This window comes from Microcaecilia unicolor, chromosome 4, assembly GCF_901765095.1.
Source record: "Microcaecilia unicolor chromosome 4, aMicUni1.1, whole genome shotgun sequence".
In the NCBI taxonomy this organism is placed as follows: domain Eukaryota; kingdom Metazoa; phylum Chordata; class Amphibia; order Gymnophiona; family Siphonopidae; genus Microcaecilia; species Microcaecilia unicolor.
In genome coordinates, this window is record NC_044034.1 from 223939457 (window position 1) to 223965837 (window position 26381).

The window sequence follows — 26381 nt, forward strand, 5'->3', positions numbered from 1 at the left end:
GTGACTGGAGGATGCTGACCAAAGGGCTTCCCTCCTTCCTTTCAATGTCATTTCATAGGTTGGGGGTTGGCTACAACATATTCTAATAGATATGGGGGTTGCGGGCACACTGTAAGAAGGTAGCTGCATACTCAGGCCTTGATAGGGGACAGAGATGTTAGGGGTAGTATTTACGTTGAGCCCTGAGACACTCCCTCATGCGCCAGATTAAGTCAGGGTCTTCTCTCTGGACTTACAGGTACCAGTGCTGGAGCAACTCAAGGTCCTGCTGAACTCCAAAGCACTGGCAAAACACAAGTTGGTGGAGACAGAGTTCAGATGATGGGCATTCTTGGTGTCACATACATTATTATTTTTGAAGACATGTTGTGCAATGCTCCTCACATAGGCTGTGACAGATGGCAATAGGCGGATGGGAGGGGGTTGATGGGGTGGGAACGCATTACACAGGTGCTGAGTGAGGTGGCTATGAGGTGACCTTTCTGTGGAGCATGTGCACTATTGCTGGGAGGTCGGTATGGGCAGTGGGGTAAAACAGGTATGCCTTTGGGCATCTCAATGTACTTTAGGGAGCTGCTGCTAATATTCCCATCTCTATGTAGGCATGGGCCAGGATGGGGCAGATATGTGTAGCCCTCATTTTAGCTTTGCATGGTTATTGAAGGGGGGGGCACCATAATTACCTGCCATTAGATATCCTGTACATCCCGATTTCAGCAAGGTTTTTTTTTTCTTTCTTCTGATAAAGCAATAATATATATTGCAACAAGAAAGGGACCTCGGTGCATGTGACTCTGCCTATGTATGTGCTTGCACATGAGTGGTGCTGCAATCCTGGGGGACAATACTGTACATTCAGCTTCCCAGAGTGGCTCTGATTGTTCTCCATGCCCTCATGAAGACATTATGTGGGGCAGGTGCTGGTGCTTATAGCTGTGTCTGTTGTGCCTGAGGCACAGGAGCACTAGGAGCTCTATTTCAGGAACACTGTAAGTTGGTTCTCTTCTCAGAGACATGTCTGTGGCCACTAAGGAACATTCCTCCAAGTGCACATATATGCACATTTTGCACATGAAGGGAACGTCCTGCCATTGCTATGGACATTTTTGGGACGCGGGGACCAGTACCATAGTTGGACATTTTGCGCAGGGAATTTTCTATTGGTGGAAACGTTTATCTCAGAACATCTAGGAAATTTTCAGGACATCTTTCAAAACTTTTTTTTGGGGGGAGGGGGGTATTTTTGAATATTGGAAAATGTTTATTTTTTTATTCCATTATGGGCTCCAGTTTTTAGATGTTTTCCAATAAATGTTTATTTTGCTATTTGGACATCATATCAAAAATGCCCCCCCCCCCCCCCCCACATCTATAGTAATGTGGATAAAATAAAGTCTGTGACAAGATTTGAGTGGAGAAGTTGTTTCTATTGTTGGAACATATCCTCACTCCACTTCCCCTATAATAATTTTGTATAAATTAATGTTATTTATGCAAAATGATCTATTTTAAGTGACAGTAACTATCAAGATGGATGTAGCTGCCAAAAGAAGTAAATAAAGTAGCTCACGCAAATAAGGGTAACCCAACCATAGTCTAGAACAAAATAAGTAACAATAAAGCCTAATATAACAGTTGAAAATTGCTTGCTCACAAACTTTTAGCCATGACTGTAGGATTACAAAATATTTCTCAGATTTGCAATTGTATTCTCAAACGGTATCTGCAATAAGTTATTTCAATCTTCAGTATTTGTGCCCTGGACAGTCTGCATTTTACTGAAGTCTCTACCACTGCAGCATCAGAGAATGCATTTAGGTCTAGTGAAATGTAAAGAAATGATTCTTCTCAAATATCTGGAAGTCCTGAAATATTCAACCCTGTTTTGAGCCAGTGGTAAGTTTGTTACACATGGAGGGAGGAGTATTTCACTATGTAAATTCATTGCTTCCTGCATGTTGCCATGCCGACCAAGGCCTGCTCAAAGCCACAAACCCTGCCTGCGTTCCCAAGACAAAGTAGCTTGCTGTTGTGTTCATGAAAAAGGTAAGAAAATAAAGTACTAATTTCTGTTTTGAATTAAAATGTTAATTTGAAACACTGTTACAGGTAACGATAGGAACTAAGTTCAGAAATATACTGCTGCAGCATCACCACCATCTCTGTACTGTGGATGAATTTCTACTACTTTGTGCTCAGTTACAGATCCTGTAGTAATATCATTGTTTAAATGTCAACACTTAAAGCAAGCACAGCAATATATTTCTTCTAGGATAATCAATCTATCTGGAAGTGAGGAATGTCAGTAAAAACAGATCAAATATGCTGCATGCATAAGTTTATCTTGTTTGGCAGACTGGGTGTACTGTGCAGGTCTTTTTTTGTTGTAATCCACTTAGGGAATGACAGGACTGCATATGGAAGTGGGCAAGAATGTGGGACAGCAAGGAGTTAAAGAATATCAGTAATAACCAGGTGGATTACTTACTATAATCTGCCACAAGAGAAACGTTTGATTTGCTAGGGGAGCTGGGCTCATCAATAGTCTTTCCAAGCTTCTTCCTCTACTGCATGAAATATCAGTGGATTGCCAACTGTCCAGATTTTTGTTAGGATTTTACAAATTTGTAAATTACTGGGCTCAAAATCAAAATTATGGCTAAAGTGTCTGGATATTTGTTTTACAGTTTAGCCCTCTGTGGCTCTCCAATCTTCCCCCCTTCCAGTGCAGAGACTGTAGTAGGATCCAGCCAATGGGGAGGATTCTAGTCACAGGAAGGAGGGACTGAGCTGCAAGGGCTAAAGTAGATGGAGGCTAAGCCCTGGTGTTTTAGAGAGAGCAGTGGAACCAGACTACAAATTATATCGTAGTAATAGGGTGGATTTAACTGGTGGAGGGATAGCATATTATGTTAAGGAGGACCTTGAATCAAATAGATTGAAAATTCTGCAGGAAACAAAACACATCTTGGAATCCCTATGGATTGAAATTCCATGTGTAAAGAGGAAAAGGATAGTGACAAGAGTGTACTACCGTCCACCTGGCCAGGATGAACAGATGGATGTAGAAATGTTATCAGAAATTAGGGAGGCTAACAAAAATAATAATGGGTGATTTCAATTACCCTCTTGTCAGTGATACTGTTAATTTCCACAGGGATAGTAGAATAATATCAAAATATATAACCCACAAATTCCACTATTGTATACCTGGGTATTGGAGGTGTGTGATCGCTAGCATATATGAAATGTGGAGAAAAAAAGACTTCAGAAATCCTAGAGAATGCTCCTGTGTGGAAACCACCATATGTCTGTGGAGCACCCCACTTCTTCAATCACTAGTCTTCACAAAAAAAACTCCACTCTTCTTATTCATATACTGCGTGCACAAACACCTAATTCAACTGCCTCCGGTTGGCGTCTTAAACGCGAATCTCACTTCCTTCTTCTATATATACGTCATTTCCTTGTTCTTGAACATGATGAATTCAACACAATAACTTTATTGGCAGACATCCAATTCACAAAAAAGCTTTCCATTCGATTGAAATGTTCAACCCTTTAGGGATTACAGTTTGCAGCGTGTAAATCCATCTTTGTTCTTTCTGTCTTAATTTCTTTCTTATATCCCCTCTGCGTTCTGAAATCTGAATTTGCTCCAGGACCACACACTGTAAATCACCAAACTCGTGATGTTTCAAAAGACAATGTGAAACAAGAGGTTCATATGTTTTCTTAGCCTGTATACAGTGTCTATGTTCAATCAATCGTGTTTTTAGCATTCTGGAGGTTTGTCCCACATAATACAAATTGCAAGTGCATTTTAATAAATAAATCACATTCATGGATTGACAATCCGTGCAGGACTTTAAATGATACGATTTTCCCGTGCAAGAATCCACAAATGCATCCACATCCAACATAATGTGACACACAGAGCACTGCCCACATGCTTTATGATGTCCTATTCTGGCAGCCAATTGTACCTCACGATTCCATGTGTCCGCTACACATAGCAAATCGTTCAAATTGCTCTGTCTTTGATAAGCAAACAAAATCCTTAAATCCTGGAAACAAGGATAAATATGCAACATTGCTATATGTTTTTTGATGACCTTTATCATCCTATTCGTGTGGGTATTGTATTTTGTTACAAAAGTCACCGCCTCTTGTTGTTCCACTGTACTGTTATTAGGATTAAGTAACCATTCTCTATGATTGTAATAAGCCCGTTTTCTTGCTCGTGATACCAAGGACTTCGGATAACCTCTATCTTGTAATTTATGTTGTAAATACGATGTTTGTTGAAAGTATCTCTCAGTGGTGGAACAAATTTTACGGTATCGTAAAAATTGTGCAAAGGGAACATTTGTCTTGCAATGACACGGGTGCATACTTTGAAAATGCAATGTAGTATTCCGATCCGTGGGTTTAACAAACACCGACGTTTCCAATTTACTTTGAGCGACCTGAACCTGTACATCCAAAAAGGAGATAGAAAACTCACTATAGGTGTGTTCAAATTTAATTGTCTCATGACATTCATTAAGATATGTCACAAATTCATACAATTCTGTGGCAGAGCCGCCCCAAAGAACAAAAATGTCGTCTATATACCGCCACCAACTTCTCAACATCTGTTTCCATCTTGAATTATACACCCACTCGCATTCAAAATGTTCCATGAATAAATTTGCAATAGTAGGCGAACAGGCTGCTCCCATAGAAACCCCTGTTTGTGCACGCAGTATATGAATAAGAAGAGTGGAGTTTTTTTTGTGAAGACTAGTGATTGAAGAAGTGGGGTGCTCCACAGACATATGGTGGTTTCCACACAGGAGCATTCTCTAGGATTTCTGAAGTCTTTTTTTCTCCACATTTCATATATGCTAGCGATCACACACCTCCAATACCCAGGTATACAATAGTGGAATTTGTGGGTTATATATTTTGATTTCAATTACCCCAATATTGACTGGGCATATATAACAGGACAAGCTAGGGAGGTAAAATTCCTTGACAAAAATCAAGGATTGCTTCATGGAGCAGCTGGTACAGGAGCCAACAAGAGGAAGAAAAAATTCTAGACTTAATCCTTAGTGGAGAGCATGATCTGGTGCAGGAGGTAATGGTGATGGGGCCGCTTGATACCAGTGATCATAATATGATCAGATTTTATATCAGTTTTGGAGTAAATACACACAGGAAATCCAATACATTAGCATTTAACTTTTAAAAAGGAGACTATAATAAAACGAGAAAATGGGAGAGTCATGGGATAAGAGGTAGTGTACTATTGTGGAGTTTCTCCCTTATATGGTGTGACGCCCCGCCCAGCGCATCCCAGGATAAACTGGGCAGGGCCGGGAGCCGCCATTTTTGAGGCAGCGCCGATGGAAAAGGATGGAGGCCACCTCCCTCCTCCAACAAAGGTGGGGGTGGGTGGGAAAGGGCCATTAGACCACCAGGTGGAGGGGGATTGACCCGCAGCCCACTGAGCTACCAGGGACATCTGAGGGGATGCTGGGGTGGGGGGTTGTGAGACCCACCGGATCTCCAGTCCCCCCTAACTTGTGATGGAGGGGTTGGGGGGACAGGAGGTCCATCAGACCTCTAGCCCCCGTTTCGCTTGGCTCGGGGTGGGGGTAGTTGGGGTCTGGTGATCCTGTGGACCTCCAGCCCCTGTGTTTGACAGGTCTGGGCTTTTTCACAGCCCAGACCTGTCAAACAAGTGCAGGAGGATTGATATCTCATATAGAGGGTCATTTACTAACAGCACACACTAATACATGCTATTTACCAAATGTTTCACTGCATTAAATAAGCCTTGTGACAAAAACACATGTTAATGTCATTAGCACTCACTGACCCCCATAGAAAGCTGGAAAGTAAAATGTTATTGCTTTGTTCTAGAACCAAAAATATTGTTGACACACTACCCACTGGCTCATTGCTATGGTTTTATAATGTAAACATAATTTTTTAAAATAACTGGTCAATATTCAGCCAGTGTTGGTCAGCATTTCTTCTAAATGCTAACTGCTGCTGGTTAAATTAGACCTGGATATTCTGTGCTGGCCCTTCTCCACTGAATATCCTGATGTTTGGCAGTTCCTGGAAGCTATCCAGGTATGGCCGATATTCAATGCCAAAGACATATAACTGGACACTGGACTGCCCATGCACCAGCACTGAATATCAAAAGTGCCCAGATGACTCCTGATTCTGCTCCAGCATTACTCAGAGAGTTAAGTGCTGCTGAAATATCTGCTCTTGGGCCGGCCAGCGTGATTTAACCAGGCAGAAGTCTTAAATTTATTTTATAAATTTATAAATAGTTCACCTACATCTAGGTGGTATACAATAAAAACGCTCATAAAATCATCACACAACAACACACCCAGAAACTAGGAAGGCATACTGCTACACATAATTATTGTTTTGAGCACCTTAGTTTACTACAGTTACTTGCATGTATCAATCACAGGGTTTTCACACCTTTACTGCATTTATCTCCCTTGCCTTTTTATTTCAGCTTTTTCAGCATATTTGTTTTATTTTTTCAATAGCTTTTAAGAGCATAAGATGAGCCATGCCAAGTCAGATCAAAGTCTTTTAAGCCTAGCATTTGTCTCCAACAATAGACAGCCTATATCGCAAGTACTCAATAGATCCATAAAAGTAAATCAAATTTCTCATATATCGTTTCAAGTGATAAAATAGCTTTTCCAAGTCTACTTGGCTAATAATTGTTATAGACTTTTCCTTCAGGATCTTTTCCAAACCTCTTTTGAATAGTGCTGAGTTAGCCACCTTGAACATATCCTCCAGCAAGATTCCACAGCTCTATGAGTTATCAATAGAAATCAAACAAAATAAAACATGGAAAAGAAAATAAGATGATACCTTTTTTATTGGACATAACTTAATACATTTCTTGATTATTGAGTATTAAGTTATGTCCAATAAAAAAGGTATCATCTTATTTTCTTTTCCATGTTTTATTTTGTTTGATTTCTATTGATAACCTTAAGAGTGGACTAACACGGCTACCACACTCCTCTACACAGCTCTATGAAAAAGTATTTTCTACAGTTAATTTTCAAAGTTAGTTTCATGGTGTTCTTTTGTCTTAGTGTTGTCTTAAATGATTTTATAAACTTACATCACATCCTCTCTCAATTATTTTTTTCCCAAGATGAAGAGCCCTAACCTGTTTAGCCTCTCTTCATACGTGAGGTGTTCTATCCCCTATAGCATTTTCCCACTCTTTTTAAAGCATTTTCTAGTTCCATTATACCCTTTTTGATACTGGCAACCTGAACTGCACAGAATGCTCAAGGTGCAGTCACACCAGGGACCTATACAGAGGCATGGAACTCTATATTAGCCTAATAGTGCAATGGGCTGAGAATCTGAGGAACCAGGTTCAATTCCCACTGCAGCTCCTTGTGACCCCAGGAAAGTCACTTAAGCCTCCATTTGCCTCAGGTACAAAACTTAGACTGTGAGCCCACTATGGACAGAGAAAGTACCTCCATATAAGTAAACTGCTTTGGTTGTACCACAGAAAAGCAGTATATCAAATCCATGGCCCACTCCTTTTCAAATAATCCATAACATTTTATTTGCTTTTTTATTTTAAGCAGCCACAGTATGGTGGTATGAAATTTTTAAATTTTCTAGGGGCAATGTTTCCAAATAGGTTAGTTTTGCACATACCGTGATAGTAATGAACTTTACTCAAAAGCCAGGGTATGTGGAGAATGATCTTACACTCTCAAATTTACTGCTAACACTCACTGTAATACTTGAATTGTGTAAAAGAGAGATTCCTTCTGGAATTCCTAGTATGTAATATGTATAGGCAACCTATCAAGATGTGCCTGAAAATTGTTTTTAACCAGGCCTGTAGCATCCAGTATGATGGGAAATATTTCTCTATCTTCTGTCACATTTTTGTGGTCTTGAACTGTATTTCTTGATGATCTTCCCCTCTGCATGATTCACAGAATAGTCACTTGGTACTGACATCTTTATTGTCAATGCTGCCCTCATATTTCTCTGCTTTAGCACTATGTCCAGTCTTCTTGCATCAAACTTTATATCAGTTGAATGGAAATGTCCCTGGTGATCACAACCTCATCATCCCCCATAATCATCTTAGGTTGTGATCCCAGTGCTTTTCCGGTACAATGATGTTGTAGTATTTATACTTTCCAATGGATGAGACGTATAACCTTTATTGTGCCTTTCTGTATAAAGATTTTCTCTTATCAAAATTTCACAGCCAGCTTCCAGATGAGTATTTGTTTCCAGCTCTTTCTTACAGAATCAACATATGTCTGTCTTAACAGTTTTCTCTGTGAATCATCTCATCCATAATCCGCTGTCCTGGGCTGCAAATATTAGTCTCATTGTTAGGTTAAGGTAAAGCGAACTAAAAACCTTCTTGTGTCCGAGTCTGATTCATGTATGGTTCGTGAAATAACACATTGCATTTTTCATTGTATTCATGTAATTGCCACTCGCTTTTCTTTTTTCATTGATCTAATGCTTTGAAGAGTTTTTTTCTCTTGCTTTGCATCACTTTGACCACATTAAATTTAATCTGCCATTTAGATGTCCAGTCTTATACTCTCATAAGATCCTATTTCTACATTGCTTTAAGACCCCTTCAAAATAATTTTGTGGCATCTGCATATTTCATCACCTTACTGTTTCTTTTTCCATATCATTAATGAATATGTTGAATACAGGTCTCAGTACAGACCTCCGAGATACTCCTTTTCCAATTGGAAAAGCGACCATTTAGTCCTATTCACTGTTTCTTGTTCTTTAGCCAGTTCCAATCCACAATGGGGGGTAATTCTCTAGAGCAAGGGTCCTCATATCCAGTCCTTGAGGACCACACCCAGCCTGGTTTTCCGCAATGAATATGAAAGAGATCTATTTGCATTTACTGCTTCTACTGCATACAGATAGATCTCACACATATTCATTGTGGAAATCCTGGAAACCAAGCTGGGTTGTGGACCTCGAGGACTGGATTTGAGGACCCCTGCTCGACAGGTTGCTCAATGTTAGGCACAGGATGCTGTGTGCTAAGCGCAAATTCTATATTAGCAATTATGCACATAATTGCCATTTTAGAATAGTAGCATAAGTTTGCAGTTTCGCACCTAAATTTAGGAGTGAGCATTTATAGTAGCTCAATGGCTGGTGTAAATGCTTGCACCTTAAGTGCTGTCAGTTAGGCACACAACTGATAGTTTTCTATAACCTTAGTGCAAAAAAGTGCTAGGCATGCCCCTGATCCACCCACGCCCCTGCCATGTTCTCACCCCGCCTCCACAACAATATAGTTCTTCAGAGTAGCTGCTACCATTTTGCCCAGAAATGACATCAAGCTCACCAGTTTAGTTTCCTGGATCACTCTGGGACCCCCTTTTTTATGTGAAATATTTTTTTTATGAGATCATCAGCGAAAAACAAAGATATCATATGAAGGAACAGGTACAATAATGCATTAATCAAATGCACACAAATCCAGTTCAGTGAATGATGATCAAAAAAATCCAGATGTCCCAATCCCCCCCCCCCCCCCCCCACAACAAGTCCAAAATCACCATAGCTCTTGGAATGTAACCCCTCCTCAACCTAACTATTCTCAAGTGGAAAGAAACTTGAACTAGAGCCCTCAAGGGACAGAGAAAGTTCCTGCATATAATGTGTACAGAGCTGCATATGTCTAGTAGCGCTATAGAAATGATTAGTAGTAGTAGTAACTACAAAAGAAAACTGCTCCCAAGATCCCAACCTCCAAAGTTCACAAGAACATCTAAGTCTCCCCAACCCCTTCTAACATCCCCTCAAATGAAGCCCTGATAGCCCAGAGGGCCATGAGTCAACACCCCACCGACCTGGTGGTCTAGCAACCCTCTTCCCTGCCCCCCTACCTTCGTTGGAGGAGGGAGGTGGCTTCCCTCCCCTTCCATCGGCGCTGCCTCGAAAATGGTGGTGCCGAGCCCTGCCCAGTGCATCCTGGGATGCGCTGGGCGGGGCTTCACAAAACTCCCTTATATGGTGTGAAGCCCCTGCACTGGGCAGGGATGGGCACTACCATTTTCGAAGCGGCGCTGATGGAAGAGGAGGGAGGCCACCTCCCTCCTCCAATGAAGGTAGAGGGGGCAGGGAAGAGGGCCGCTAGACCACCAGGTCGGGGGGGGGGGGGGTTGACTCACAGCCCTCTGGGCTACATTTGAAGGGATGCTAGAAAGGGTTGGGGGGCTGGAGACCCACCAGACCTCCAGCCCCCATTTCGCTTGGTTCGGGGTGGGAGTACTAGGCCACCAGGGCCATGCTGTTTGGAGTTTGGTGGTCCCATGGACCTCCAGCCCATCTTTGACAGGTCTGGGCTTCTGACAGCCCAGACCTGTCAATCAAGTGCAGGAGGACTGTGCCAGAGCACATCCTCAGGCATAATCCTCCCGCACTTTATCCTATGATCAGAGATAATAGAGTGCATAAGTTTGCACGCTAGATTGTAAGCTCCTTTGAGCAGGGACTGTCCTTCTTTGTTAAACTGTACAGCGCTGCGTAACCCTAGTAGCGCTTTAGAAGTGTTATCTCTGATCATAGGGGTGGTGAAGCCCTGCGCTGTTCCAGTGCTATTTTTAGAGCGCTGTTTGGAACAACAAGGGGCTTTCGATCATCTGCTCATAAGTAAGGCAGACCTTACTCTATTCATCAGGGTAAGTAAAAAAAAAAAAAAAAAAGAGTCCCAAACTTTAAAAAATCTTTTTTTTTTTTTTTTTTGTGACCACACGTTACAGTAATTTGTGAAAAATTACAAGAGGATCTTACAAGATTGGGAGGCTGGGCATCTAAATGGCAGATGACGTTTAATGTGAGCAAGTGCAAAGTGATGAATGTGGGAAAGAGGAACCTGAAATATAGTTATGTAATGCACGGTTCCACATTAGGAGTCACCGACTGGGAAAGGGATCAAGGCGTCATCGCTGATGATACGTTGAAACTCTCGGCTCAGTGTGCAGCGGCCGCTAAGAAAGCAAATAGAATATTAGGTATTAGGAAAGGAATGGAAAACAAAAATGAGGATGTTATAATGCCTACGTATCGCTCCATGGTATGACTGCACCTCGAAAATTGTGTTTAATTCTGGTCGTCGCATCTAAAAAAAAAAAAAAAAAAGATATAGTGGGATTAGAAAAGGTACAAAGAAGGGCAATGAAAAATGATAAATGGGATGCGACAACTTCCCTATGAGGAAAGGCTAAAGTGGCTAGGGCTGTTCAGCTTACAGAAAAGACGGATAAGGGGAGATATGATAGTGGTCTATAAAATAATGAGTGGAGTGGAATGGGTAGACGTGAATCGCTTCCTTACTCTTTCCAAAAATATTAGGACTAGGGGGCATGCAATGAAGCTAGAAAGTAGTAAATTTAAAACGAATCTGAGAAAATATTTCTTTACTCAACGTGTAATTAAACTCCACAATTCGTTGCCAGAGAATGTAGTAAAAGCGGTTAGCTTAGCAGGGTTTAAAAAACGTTTGGATGGCTTCCTAAAGGAAAAGACCATAGACCATTATTAAAATGGACTTGGGGGAAAAAGAGTCTTACTGAATAAATGGGAGGCATATGGGATCTTGGACCAGAATTTGCACTTACTACTTAGTAAAGCGTATGGTTTTGGGAAGAAGTGTATACTTAAGCATTGGATGCAAGAGGAACCTCCTTCTTTTTGGTACTGGAGAAACAGATTGCATGCATTCATGCTATGGGAAGCATGGGCTGATATGAAAGCCCTTCTCCCCTTTGGGGAATTCCTATCTATCTGGAACTGTTATTTACAAAATATCTACTATAAAGCAAGAAGCGCTGTACTGAATAGGTTTCAGAGTGTTTCCTAAGTTGTTACTGTTCTATAAGGGGTTGTTTTGGGGTTCTCTGCTTGGGTAGGGGAGGGTGGAGCGGGAATAATGGACTTATCCTTTCAATGATGACCTGGGGTCATAAGAGACCAGGTGCCGGGTCATCTCAGTTGTCTGTTTAAGATATGGGTAAAGGTAGGGCTGGGGGGAGGGGGGCGATCCTGCATACAACTGTTAAACTTGAACAGAAAATAGGGTTGCGGGGTAGGAGGGCAGCGGCAGTTTCTCATAAAAATAAAAGGTATCATAAGATGTTTTTGCTTGTTATTGTTATGCTTGCTCATTGTCATGTAACCGCTTGATGTCTTTGTCTAGATTTGTTGTTTTGTTGCTCGATGTTGGGTGTTTTGATCCTGAATAAAAACCATTAAACCTTAAAATGGACAGGGAAAATCCACTGCTTATTTCTAGAATAAACAATTGTGCCTGTGCTCTGTCGAGCATCAAAATATAACAAAATGTTTAAACACACATGAATACAAGTGTATTGCTTCTTCAGCTTATTGAGAGTGGAGTAGTCTCATATGTAACACACGATAAAGATTATTTGATTTTTCACCCAATGACTGGGTGTATTATCTGTGTGTATTGTCTAATCATTGACTGAACCTCCACCACCCTTTGCTAATCTTATATATAAAGATATATTTCTGTTTGTCAATATGCTAACATCTAATTTTATGTAGCACTTAGCTTGAACAAGTTGGTGCTCTTAAAACCCCGACAGGTCCCCGTTTCGTGGTTACTTTCTCAAGGGGGAGTCACCAGTTCAAGTAACAGTCTCAAGTGCAACTGCAGCATTACTCTGTCGGGGTTTTAAGAGCACCAACTTGTTCAAGCTAAGTGCTACATAAAATTAGATGTTAGCATATTGACAAACAGAAATATATCTTTATATATAAGATTAGCAAAGGGTGGTGGAGGTTCAGTCAATGATTAGACAATACACACAGATAATACACCCAGTCATTGGGTGAAAAATCAAATAATCTTTATCGTGTGTTACATATGAGACTACTCCACTCTCAATAAGCTGAAGAAGCAATACACTTGTATTCATGTGTGTTTAAACATTTTGTTATATTTCTAGAATAAGCAGCATAAAATGTACTGTACTGTTTTGGGATCTTGCCAGGTACTTGTGACCTGGATTGGCCACTGATGGAAACAGGTTGCTGGGCTTGATAGACCTTCGGTCTGTCCCAGTATGGCAATACTTATGTACCTATGTATATCTTTTCCATTCATAACAGTTCATGCATGTGATTACGCCATTAAACAAGGGTAGGTGGGGTGTAAGAAATACATTGCTATCCAACATGTAAGAAAAGAGTGGATACTCTAGTTCCTTCCTCAATATCGTTCATTAGATCTAAAAAGACATTTGGAGAAATACACTTAGGACATGTACGATCCATTGGAAAGTTATTTTCTGAACCCGATCTGGATGAATATATACTTGCATCAAAAATTTAATGAAGTTCTCATAAATGTGCACTCTCCACCAGCTAGGGACCAGCCCACAAGCTGCCTTTAAATGGTCTAATGCAGGCTTGTTCAACCATTTTCTATCGGGGGGTCACATTTTATGTTTTGTAGCATTTGAAGAGCCAAAACACACACCATCGCATTTTGCTACATATTTTGTCAAATAGTAGAATACAGTGGTGCATTGTCCCCTTCCCAGCCTTCACATAGTCTCTTTCTCGCTCTCATTTACGCTCCCTCCCCGCCTTTACCCTCACCTGGTTTCAGCTGCAGAAGAACAGCGGGATTCCTGTTTTCCCACCACAAGATAGATCTCTGCAAGCTTGGGCCATATGTTGCTGGAAATTCAGGTTGGTCTTGCGCAACTTGAAACCAGAAGACCAACCTGAACTTTTGGCCCCAAGTGGCTCAAGCTTACAGAGAGCTGAGTTGTGGAGGGGAAGAAGAATCCTGCTGTAACACACGAATTGTCAATCTGTAACTTTTTCTTCATTTTGTGATCTTTTCATCCTCAGGTAGCTCCTTTCCTTTCTCCCCCCTCTGTCCCTCACCTTTCCAATTCCTTTCTTTTCCCCCACAATGGCCCCTTCCATTTCATCCCTCTTCCCCACTGTGTGACTCCTTTCCAGGCCCTTTCATTCTCTGTCCCCTCCAAGGCCTCTTTCCATGCTCTTTTCTCTCTCTTCTCCTCATGGCCCTTTTCAAGTTTCTTTTCTAGGCTCCTCCACTCTCTCTCCTGGCTTCTTTCTGTGTCTCTTCCTTTTCTGCCCTACCCCCAGCCGTTTTACAAATACCTTTCCTTCTACCCCCTCCTCTTCAACGGTCCTATTCTGGCCCTCTTCTTCACTTTCATGATTCCATTCTGTGTCGTTTTCCTTCTCTGTCCTCCCAATGCCCTCTTTCTTTCTTTCTTTCCATCCTCAGGCTACTTATTCCCTGTAATATTTGGACCCTCTTCCTCTTCCCATTTTGTCCCTCTTCTCTACTGTACCTGTCTGGATCCATCTTTTTGTGTTCTTTTCTGCATCCTCCCCCTACACATATTGTCCCTTCACCATTGTTGTCTTCCTCCCTTTCTAGGGCTTTTCTTTCTGCTCATTCTTCCTCAATACCCCTTTGTGACCATCCTTCCTTGGTTGCTTTCAGGCTCAGCAGCGTTGTTAAAGGACAACAATACCGGCACAGGCTCTGAGCTGTAGTGAGATGATCCTAACTATAGAGTATAATTATCAAAATCTTGGTCGCACAGCAGGCATACATAAGCCTTGGTACGGATACCTTGGAGAATGGTGACAAGAAGCCCATATTGAAAGGTGGATCCGCCGAGGAGAGCTGAGCACTGTACTTACGGCTAACAGGCTGAACACTGACATTCCTTAAGTCATTGTCGCCGACAGATCCGTCTAAAAGCATGCAGTGGCTATATCTAATTGAAGCAGCCATGAAACCTATCCTATGCATCCTCATATAGCGTCGTCGAGAACCAACTTATCCAAGTTGCTTCCCTGTTAATTCGGCAATCTACTGGCCCACCAGTCTCTACTTCCGGTGTGGTCGGAGATGGGAAGCAGGGTCATTGTGTTAGTGACGTCAGTACACGCTTTGTCACGCGGCTTTGCCTGACGCCATTTTTGGTGATCGAGTGTAAAGGCGTCGTCTGTGCTTGGGTTCGCCCCCAAGTTGGGGGCCTATGTACCGGTGCCATGATGCTCCGCGGTTCAGCGCCGAAAGCTCAGGTCAGTCAGTGTATAGCTGAGGAGGAGAAAGGGGCGTTGGGTGAAAGTTAAGCTTAGAGAAAGGGATAAGAAGGTAGGAATGGTGTGGGAAAGGCATGCAGTTGACGAGTATCGATGGGCAGGCTTGCTGTAGGGATATGGGTGGAGACGGATAGCCAGCGCTGCTGTTCAGTTAAGCGTCCTCCTGCTTTATGACTGTATTAGAAGTTTTATTTATTATTCAAATGATCCATTGTCCAATGGATTTTGTGAAACGTTCTCTAATGGGTGGGGTGTCTGCTCACTTTTGAGTAAAGTGAGTCAGAGTCTGGTAGTCCTGTGATGCTTTTCTTTTCTCACTGTGGAATAGCAGGTAGGATAGGTGATGCATAAGAATTTTGCTTGTCTTCTAGAGTAAGACACAAGATTTTTATAAAAGATTAAACTTGAGATTTTTAAACTTTCCTGAAAGTGATCTTGTTTCTCCATTGGAAATGCTAGAACGCTGGGTTCTGAAGGTTACTCCACTAGCTAGATTTTACATACTAACTAAGATTGTGGAAATAGTGTTTGAGAAGTTTAAAATGTTGCGGCTATTTTGGAGGATTTCCACTTGGAAACTTTAACTTGTGGGACAATTTTGGTAACATTTGCTTTGGAAATAGAGCTGTTTCTTTTTTTGGGATCAACAGTTTCTGCCTTTCCAGATGTTTTCAGAGCTTCGTAAGAAAGATGTAGGGCCTTTCTTGCTATGAAGGCATTCGTAATATCTAAGGGTGCAACCTTTGTGTTGTGCTTTTCTTGTTTTTGTCTAATTAAGTATCAAAAGCACACTTATTTCCTTTGTAGTTGAGCAAGATTTGAATGCAGACTTAAGATTTTATTTTCATTGTTTGCAAGGGTTGTTTCTCCTGGACAGAGAATATGGGTTTTACCATGATGTCACCAAATCAACATAAGAACGTAGGAAGCTATTCTTAGCTATGAGACAGGAGACCAGAGATCTTGGTGCTACTTATTGAGTTACTCATGTAAACCTATTGTTAAATATGCTAGAACTAAGTATGTTTTTTTTTAAAACTCCTGAACAACTTGGGGCCTTTATGGACTTTTTTTTTGATGGCAGGTAAGGGCCATATGGCCCATCTAGTATGCCCATCCTCAGTAACCACTAACTCCTTTTCCTAAGAGACCCCACATGTCTGTCCCACGCCTTCTTAAACTCTGACACGATCTTCGTCTCCGTGACCTCCACCGGGAGGCCATTCCATGCATCCACCACCCTTTCCTTGAAAGTGTATTTCCTCAGATTTGTCCTAAGCCTATTTCCTCTTAACTTAATCTTATACCCTCTGGAAAAAAGAACTGACTAGTGAAGTTAGGGGGGGGGGGGGGGGTTCTCATGCCTATTATTAGTTTTTCTTCATTTTGAATAACCTCCTTGTCTTTTGATTTCACCCCCGTCTCCTGATTGTGGTCTAAGGAAGAGATTGATGTTACCTGAGTTATGATAATCTTTGATTTATTCCTACTCTGTATTGCTGTAACAAATTTTGTTTTGCTTGTGTTATAAGTTACTAACTCCCTTGTATACAAAGCCGCGGTACTGCCAACACAGCCCATTTACTTTGAATGGGCTTTGCAGCAATGCCGCATGGTTTTGTAAAAGGGGGTAAATCAGTGGTTCCCAAACCTGATCCTGGAGGCACCCCAGCCAGTCAGGTTTTCGGGATATCCACAATGAATATTCATGAGAGAGATTTGTATGCAGCGGAGGCAGTGCATGCAAATCTCTCTCATGAATATTCATTGTGGATATCATGAAAAATCTGACTGGCTGGGGTACCTCCAGGACCAGGTTTGGGAACCACTGGGGTAAATGATTAAAAATAAAATTTAAAAAAGTATCAAAATCATAAATATTTTGTTATGATCCTACTCAATTGAAACAATTTTTGGAAAATAATGTTCCAGGTCTCTTCTATTCCATGTTCTTAGTTAAGCCGGTGGGGGAGGTGGGACTAGTTGTTGGGAGGCGGGGCTAGTGCTGGGCAGACTTCTATGGTCTGTGCCCTGAAAATGGCAGATACAAATCAAGGTCAGGTGTACACATAAAGTAGCACATATGAGTTTATCTTGTTGGGCAGACTGGATGGATCATACAGGTCTTTCTCTGCTGTCATCTACTATGTTACTATCAGGCTTATTTTCGAAAGAGATCGCCGGCCATCTTCCAACACAAATCGGGAGATGGCCAGCCATCTCCTAAAACCGGCCAAATCGGTATAATTGAAAGCCGATTTCTGGACAAACTCGCCGGCATTCCGTTGCGGAGGCGGCCAAACTTCAAGGGGGCGTGTCGGCAGGGTAGCAAAGGCGGGCGTGGGTGTGCTTACGAGATGGCCGGCTTCAGCTGATAATGGAAAAAAGAAAACCGGCGATGACGAGCATTTGGCTGGTTTTACTTGGTCTATTTATTTTCACAACCAAGTCTCAAAAAGGTGCCCAAACTGACCAGATGACCACCGGAAGGAATCTGGGGTGACCTCCCCATACTCCCCCAGTGGTCACCAACCCCCTCCCACCCAAAAAAAAAAACAACTTTAAAACATTTTTTTGCCAGCCTCTATGCCAGCCAGCTCCATGACAGCAGTATGCAGGTCCCTGGAGCAGATTTAAAGCCAGGTGCACTAAACTGCATGGAAGAGTCCTTCCCTTACCGATCCCTTAGCGAATCGGTAAGGGAAGGGCATGCATGAAGGAAATCGCATGCAAATGAGCTGCTCATTTGCACGTGAATTTCCTTCCCTAGGGGGGGAAGCCAGTTGGCCAGCTCGTAAAAAAAAAAAGGATCTTGCTATCAGTTATGTTATGACTTACTTGTTCTGGAGTGCTGTATTTTGTGATACTGTTTTGAGAAATGTTCAATAAAGACTTCATACAAATTAATAAAGTCCCTGATGTGCACTTTCCCTTAATGGCTGTCATTCTCTTGATGGCTGTCTTTCTCCCTGAAGGGGGAAGTCAAAACTGTTTTTGCTCGCAGCATTTTTAGTAGTAACAGTGGATTTAAACCAGCCACCTCTGCATTATAAGACCAGTGCTGTTACTATTTGGCCATAGCTCCACTTACTTGGCTGTCCCTCTCTTTTGATTATACCCCTTCAGGTCTCTCTCAGCCAATCACAGCGCATTTAGCTGTCTGTGAGTGGCTGAGAGAGACCTGGAGGGGCATAATCAAAAGGGAGGGACATCCAAGTAAGTGGAGCTGTGGCCAAGTGGTTACAGCACTGGTCTTGCAATGCAGAGGTGGTTGGTTCAAATCCCACTGTTACTACTAAAAAAGCTGCGAGCAAAAACAGTTTTGACTTCCCCCTTCAGGGAGAAAGACAGCCATCAAGAGAATGACAGCCATTAAGGGAAAGTGCACATCAGGGACTTTATTAATTTGTATGAAAAAAAGACTGAAAGGAGCAGCTCGCAGAGTAAAAAACTTGCATCAGGCGTGGATGCTGTTTAAAAACGCCATCCTGGAGGTTCAGGACAAATATATTCCACGTATTAGAAAAAAGGGAAAAAAGACTAAACGTCAGCCGGCGTGGCTAAACAGTAAGATAAAGGAAATCATTAGAGCCAAAAAACAATCCTTCAGAAAGTGGAGAAGAGAACCAACTGAAAGTAACAGGATAGATCATAAGGAATGCCAAGCCAAATGCAAAGCGGAGATAAGGAGGGCAAAAAAGGACTTTGAGAAGAAATTAGCGTTGGAAGCAAAAATACATAGTAAAAACTTTTTTAGATACATTAAAAGCAGGAAACCGGCCAAAGAGTCGGTTGGGCCGCTGGACGAAAATGGTGTTAAAGGGGCGATCAAGGAGGACAAAGCCGTAGCGGAGAAATTAAACGAATTCTTTGCTTCGGTCTTCACCGAGGAGGATTTGGGGGGGACACCGGTGCCGGAAAGAATATTTGAAGCGGGGGAATCGGAGAAACTAAACAAATTCTCTGTAACCTTGGAGGATGTAATGGGTCAGTTCAGCAAGCTGAAGAGTAGTAAATCACCGGGACCTGATGGTATTCATCCCAGAGTATTAATAGAACTAAAAAATGAACTTGCGGAGCTACTGTTAGAAATATGCAATCTGTCCCTAAAATCGAGTGTAATACCGGAAGACTGGAGGGTAGCCAATGTTACTCCGATTTTTAAGAAGGGTTCCAGAGGAGATCCGGGAAATTATAGACCGGTGAGTCTGACGTCGGTGCCGGGCAAGATGGTGGAGGCTATTATTAAGAATAAAATTGCAGAGCATATACAAAAACATGGACTGATGAGACAAAGTCAGCACGGATTTAGTGAAGGGAAGTCTTGCCTCACCAATCTAATGCATTTTTTTGAGGGGGTAAGCAAACATGTGGACAATGGGGAGCCGGTTGATATTGTATATCTGGATTTTCAGAAGGCGTTTGACAAAGTGCCGCACGAAAGACTCCTGAAGAAATTGCAGAGTCATGGAATCGGAGGTAGGGTATTATTATGGATTAAGAACTGGTTGAAAGATAGGAAGCAGAGAGTAGGATTGCGTGGCCAGTATTCTCAGTGGAGGAGGGTAGTTAGTGGGGTCCCGCAGGGGTCTGTGCTGGGTCCGTTGCTTTTTAATGTATTTATAAATGACCTAGAGATGGGAATAACTAGTGAGGTAATTAAATTCGCCGATGACACAAAATTATTCAGGGTCGTCAAGTCGCAGGAGGAATGTGAACGATTACAGGAGGACCTTGCGAGACTGGGAGAATGGGCGTGCAAGTGGCAGATGAAGTTCAATGTTGACAAGTGCAAAGTGATGCATGTGGGTAAGAGGAACCCGAATTATAGCTACGTCTTGCAAGGTTCCGCGTTAGGAGTTACGGATCAAGAAAGGGATCTGGGTGTCGTCGTCGATGATACGCTGAAACCTTCTGCTCAGTGTGCTGCTGCGGCTAGGAAAGCGAATAGAATGTTGGGTGTTATTAAGAAGGGTATGGAGTCCAGGTGTGCGGATGTTATAATGCCGTTGTATCGCTCCATGGTGCGACCGCACCTGGAGTATTGTGTTCAGTACTGGTCTCCGTATCTCAAAAAAGATATAGTAGAATTGGAAAAGGTACAGCGAAGGGCGACGAAAATGATAGTGGGGATGGGACGACTTTCCTATGAAGAGAGGCTGAGAAGGCTAGGGCTTTTCAGCTTGGAGAAGAGACGGCTGAGGGGAGATATGATAGAAGTGTATAAAATATTGAGTGGAATGGATCGGGTGGATGTGAAGCGACTGTTCACGCTATCCAAAAATACTAGGACTAGAGGGCATGAGTTGAAGCTACAGTGTGGTAAATTTAAAACGAATCGGAGAAAATTTTTCTTCACCCAACGTGTAATTAGACTCTGGAATTCATTGCCGGAGAACGTGGTACGGGCGGTTAGCTTGACGGAGTTTAAAAAGGGGTTAGATAGATTCCTAAAGGACAAGTCCATAGACCGCTATTAAATGGACTGGAAAAATTCCTCATTTTTAGGTACAACTTGTCTGGAATGTTTTTACGTTTGGGGAGCGTGCCAGGTGCCCTTGACCTGGATTGGCCACTGTCGGTGACAGGATGCTGGGCTAGATGGACCTTTGGTCTTTCCCAGTATGGCACTACTTATGTACTTATGTACTAAAAACAGTTTTGATGTCCCCGTTCGGGGAGAAAGATGGCAGGGAAAGTGCAGGTCAGGGACTTTTTTTAATTTGTATGAAGTCTTTATTGAACATTTCTCAAAACAGTATCACAAAATACAGCCCTCCAGAACAAGTAAGTCATAGGATAACTGATCAGCAAGATCTAAACATCCAGAAGTACCAGTGCACTATGAATGTTGGCCCCTCCCACCGCCAAATGCCTTGGATTTGACCGGGTTTGAGATGGCCGACTTCGTTTTTCAGCGATAATGGAAACTGGAACCGGCCATCTCAAACCCGGCGATCTATGGCATTTGGCCGGCCCCAAACGTATTATCGAAACAAAAGATGGCCGGCCATCTTTTTCGATAATATGGTTCCGGTCAGCTCTTTGCGGCGCTGCCAAAATAGATGGCCGGCGCCGTTCGATTATGCCCCTCCACGTATGTTATGGTTGTAAGTCTTGTTTAACCTTCTGCTTAAAGAATGCTTTAAGAGTTTGCTCCAGTTTATAATATGTGGTAGAAGGTAATTTGATTAATATATGTGGTTTTGGAAATGAGCCCTTTTCTTCCCTTTGTTTTCTTATAAGGCCATTTCTTTGGTGGTTCTTTTCTTTTTTTATAGTATTACTATTTTGTATTATTTCTCTATACCAATAGACTTGGCTGTGAGTACTCTAGGGCAGTTATTGGGAACATATGCAGTTATAGCAGAATGTAGTTGCCAAGCTGGTTCAAGAGGGCACAAGATGAGAGCAGTTGCCTGAAGCAAATACACTGGTTTACAGCCCTGGCAAGAGTCATTTTTAAAGTACTAACCCTTGTTTTCAAGTGTATCCATGGAATGGCACCACTCTCCCTCTGCAAGTAGATGGAGGAGTCACAGCTGCTAAATTACCCAGTGCCAAGAGGGAGATCTAGGGCTAGCCCTGGATTTCTGGCTTCTGTCCTGATTCATTAAGCAATCAGTAGGACTGATTTCAATGGGCAGGATCGGAAATGTACCACACTGCTTTGGGAAGGCTCCGTCATGGAACTGGGTTACTTGGCAGCTCTGAGGTGTTTTTTTCATTTAGGGTCTTCAGGTCTTGTTGAGAATGAATTTCCTATCCACCATATGTCTAGTGGATTGTAATCTGTAATATATCTTTTTGGGGTGCTGCCCAACTTCCATGGAATAGACTTTTGGCCACCCTAAAACCAGAAAGTTCATATTTTAATTTCAGTAGGAAACTACAAACTTGGCTATTTAGTAATTGACTAAAAGCAAAAGTGTTTGATGCACGCTTGATACAAAGAGAAAATGAGAAGTGAAATTTAGGGGTATGTCTACTACAGGGTGTTAAGCCCTTACACCTTCTTAGTATGCATGAAAGCATTTTGCGCTAAGTAACTTGTTAGTGCATGCTAAGTGCACGGTATTTATTTTCTGGAGGGGGCGGGTGAAGGGGTGGAGAATGAGTGTGGGTGCACTATCCAGCTAGTGCATTCAATTATGTTCGTAGTTTTAAAAGTATTGACTAATAGGATTTCCCCTGTTATTGCTTCTAGTCTGCTTTTACACCAGCTTGCAAGGTCTTTAAGATCAGCATCTAGTAACATTTTGGATGTTCTATTGTTTAAATTGATTTACATAGATGAATGAAATTCCATCGTTTATGTTGCGGTACCAAAGCTTTGGAATACCCTACCCTCAGAGATAAAATCCATAAAGAATATGTCTGATTCCAAGAAAGCCTTGAAAACTGACTTATTTCGGAGAGCGTTTCTAACTGCTTGATTATGAATTTTACATTGGAAATGTTGCTTACAATCAGTTCTGGATAATTTTATGATATCCATGTGATGTGTTTTTATTTTATGTTGAATATTATGCTTGTATGTTGTTACCTGCTCAGGATTGTAGGTGATGCGGACTACAAATTGTATAAATAAATTGCTGCATGCTGACTAGTTAGTGCGTCCATAAAGCAGGAGGTCTTGGTGCTTCCTAAATAGGAGGCGGTAAGTGTTCCTGCGTCAAATTTTCTGTTCAAGTTATATTCGCATGTGAACATTAGCGTATGACCTGAAAAAGAAATACTGAAAATTGTCCTATTTCCTAGGCATATGCTAGAAGTGAACTTAGTGTATAGAAAGTCCTGGGTTAGCATGTGAATTTCTAACTTCTATTGTGGAGAAGCCTTATTTTCTAAGTTTAAAGCTTCACTGAAAACCTTTTGTCAACAAGCTTTATGATTCTCCTTTGTTGGGTGTTGGAAGAATCTTTTATTTCCGAGTCTCCTGGATGAATGTTTATCCTATTTATTTGATGGAGTTCCTTTCTTTTTACCCTTGTTTTTTTTCTTCTTTTAATATGCACTGCTTACATCTATCATGTATGGTATATGTGGTATATTGAGATTAAATAAACATAATGAGCCGATATTCAGACCGAGGTAGCAGGGCCGCCTCCCGTGGTCAGTGCTGAGCCTGTTTCCAGTGATTGCCATTGAATATCCAGTTTATTTTTGGCTGGTTTTAACTTAACTGGCCAAGCCGATATTCATTGCTGGTTCAAACAGGCCAAAGATATACCAGGTATTCTCACGGCCAAATTTGGCTGCTTAACTGGTGCTGAATATTCCAAGCTAGCCGGTTATATCGCATGATATAACCAGCTAGCCGCTATCCACTGACCAAAGATATTCAGCAGGCGATGGCCGGCTGTCGCCCACTGAAGATCGCCAGATAGCCGATTATGTACCATTTAACCAGCCAGGTACCTTTTCTGGCTGGTTAAATGGTTTTGAATATTGGGGGAATGTGCTTATTATAGATCACCAGTAATGTATACATTTTAAATTTGTTAACAGTAACATACTGGACTGGCCCAGATGTCCTTGGTATGCAGACCTCATCCGTCTTCAAATTGCTGCTCGGTTGACTCTTCCTCCATAGAAAGGCTTATTTCACCAAGGTCCAGTACTTATAGAGGATCCCTCTTACTTTGGTGTTACGGCCTGGTTCTTGAGAGGACACGATTGAGGAAGAAGGGTTACGTGGAAGATGTTATTACTAACTTGCTGCAAGCCTGAAAGTGGTTCACTTCTTCTTATGCTAGAGTGTGGAGAATTTTTGAGCGCTGGTCTGCACAGAATGAAGTTTCTCCATTTCATACTTCCTTGTCTCAAATTTTATCCTTCCTTCACGAGGGATTCAAATTGGCTCTCAATTCGCTCAAGGTTCAGATGGCAGCGTTGGTGTGTCGTAGAGGCAAGGAACAGAATGCCTCACTGGCTGCTCACCCTGATATAGTGCAATTTCTCAAGGGAGTCACATATCTGCGTCCCCCTCTCCGCAGTATTTGTCCTCAGTGAAGTCTTCAAGTGGTTCTTAAGGTTCTTCATTCGGCCCCCTTTGAGCCCCTTTGTTCAGCAGCTATCAAAGTTCTTACTTTAAAGACAGTATTTCTAGTTGCCATTTCGTTGGCACAGAGTTTCAGAGCTTCATGCTCTCTCTTGCAGGGATCCCTTTCTCCACTTTTCTGACTCGGGATTTTCCATACAGACAGTTCCATCCTTTTTGCCAAAGATTGTGTCTCCTTTTTATGCCAGACTCTGCTTCTTCCTTCTTTTTTGCAGGGAGGTCTTTTCTGCAGAATACGCTTCCCTGCAACTGTTGGATGTGAACATAGTAACATAGTAGATGACGGCAGAAAAAGACCTGCACGGTCCATCCAGTCTGCCCAACAAGATAAACTCATATGTGCTACTTTTTGTGTATACCTTACCTTGATTTGTACCTGTCCTTTTCAGGGCACAGACTGTATAAGTCTGCCCAGCACTATCCCCGCCTCCCACCACCGGTTTTGGCACAGACCGTATAAGTCTGCCCAGCACTATCCCCGCCTCCCAGCCACCAGTCCCGCCTCCCACCACCGACTCTGGCACAGACCGTATAAGTCTGCCCAGCACCATCCCCGCCTCCCGCCACCGGCTCTGCCACCCAATCTCGGCTAAGCTCCTTAGGATCCATTCCTTCTGAACAGGATTCCTTTATGTTTATCCCACGCATGTTTGAATTCCGTTATGCACTATCTTACCGCTACTAATGATTTCAGGCGGTCTGATCATCTTATTGTTCTCTTTGCTGGATCCCTGAAGGGTTTGTTGGCCTCCAAAGCGACAGAGGCTCGATGGCTTAAGGAGGATATTTGTTCGGCTTACATTCTGAGGGGTAGATCTACTCCCATGCACATCAAGACTCATTTTACCAGGTCTTTGGTGACTTCTTTGGCAGAGTCTAGGGCAATTTTGTTGGTAGAGATTTGTCTTCAATATTCATGACTTAGAATGCACAGATTCTAATGTAGAAGACATTTGGGCATGCTCATCAAATTCATTTGATGAGCAGAAATGGCTTCCCATATAGTCTTTAAGTTAAATACCTGGGGTTGCTGCAAGGTGGTCACCTCTACACCAACATTCTGAAAAGTACTCGCTGCCATTCCAGTTTCTGAAGCTCATGCATTCTCCAGCAGCATTCCAGAAGCCAACACTTGGTTTCTTTGGGTACGGTTCCCAGCGAGAACAAAGGATCTTCTTCCTGGTATCTCATAGACTCTTACTTGTTCACTCGAACGATATCACCATCCAAGGATGCCAGCAATAGTGGCAGTGCTGGGACACTCCTCTCTTTGGGAGAAAATGTAGCGTGTTTAATGGGGGTCACCTGACTACCCATTAAAGGGCTACCTCCAGCCAAATTGCTCACTGAAGCAGCTCCTCCATGAACCACAAAAAAATCCATCGGACCTGGAACAACTAAAGTAATACCCAGGTCTTGAGGATAGACCCTGGAATTTTAGTTTCATAATCGAAATCAGGTAACATAGGGATGGCGTCTTGTAGATCACCTCAAATCACCATCTTGTTAAAGCTCCTCCCTTTATCAAAATGAGCATTTTTGACGTTATTTGTTTTCAGTGATGGCAGCTGTTTTGTTGTCAGCATTTATCATGATATGAGTAATACAAGGAACATGTACTCTCCATGATTATGCCCATATTTTTCAGAAACAAAGCTTTTTTAGGTATTTATTTATAGTTGTTAGGTTTCTATGACATAAGTGGAATGCATAGCATTTTAAAGCTTTTTTTGTAGCATTATTTTAAGGTTATTTATTCTTTCACTTGCAGATAGTTTTAAACTGATTTTTTGTCAGTATCTATGGGCTTCTATTTGAAAATAATACATTGTGAGCTTTTTCCCTCCTGCTACAGAGCAGAGTTCAGGTCATGTGACTCACCACTGATTTGACAGAAGCTCCTGTCACACAAACCAAATGCTGTCTGTACAGTGAGTCCTGGTGTGTGGTCTTTTAGAGGTGTGTGTGTGTGGTTTTGGGTGTTTTTTTAAGTGGTCCTTTAGCCTTTTCTCCAGAAACCGTTTTAGGTATGCTGATGTACCTATTTCTTTTTTTTATTGTTTTATTTATCAATACTTTTCATGTATAACCAAGCAAAATACTTGTACAGAAAAGT

The 26381-nt window shown here is 42.1% G+C and overlaps 1 protein-coding gene across 1 annotated transcript in view; it reads left to right on the forward strand.

The window, feature by feature from the left end:
- Positions 1–2002: 2002 nt before the first annotated feature.
- The window catches only part of LRRC56 (leucine rich repeat containing 56), a 407692-nt gene continuing 383313 nt past the window's right edge, over positions 2003–26381 (forward strand). Inside the window, exon 1 of the mRNA XM_030201285.1 lies at positions 2003–2046. The gene's annotated coding sequence lies outside the window, so the exon portion shown is untranslated. The remainder of the gene's footprint in view (positions 2047–26381) is intronic.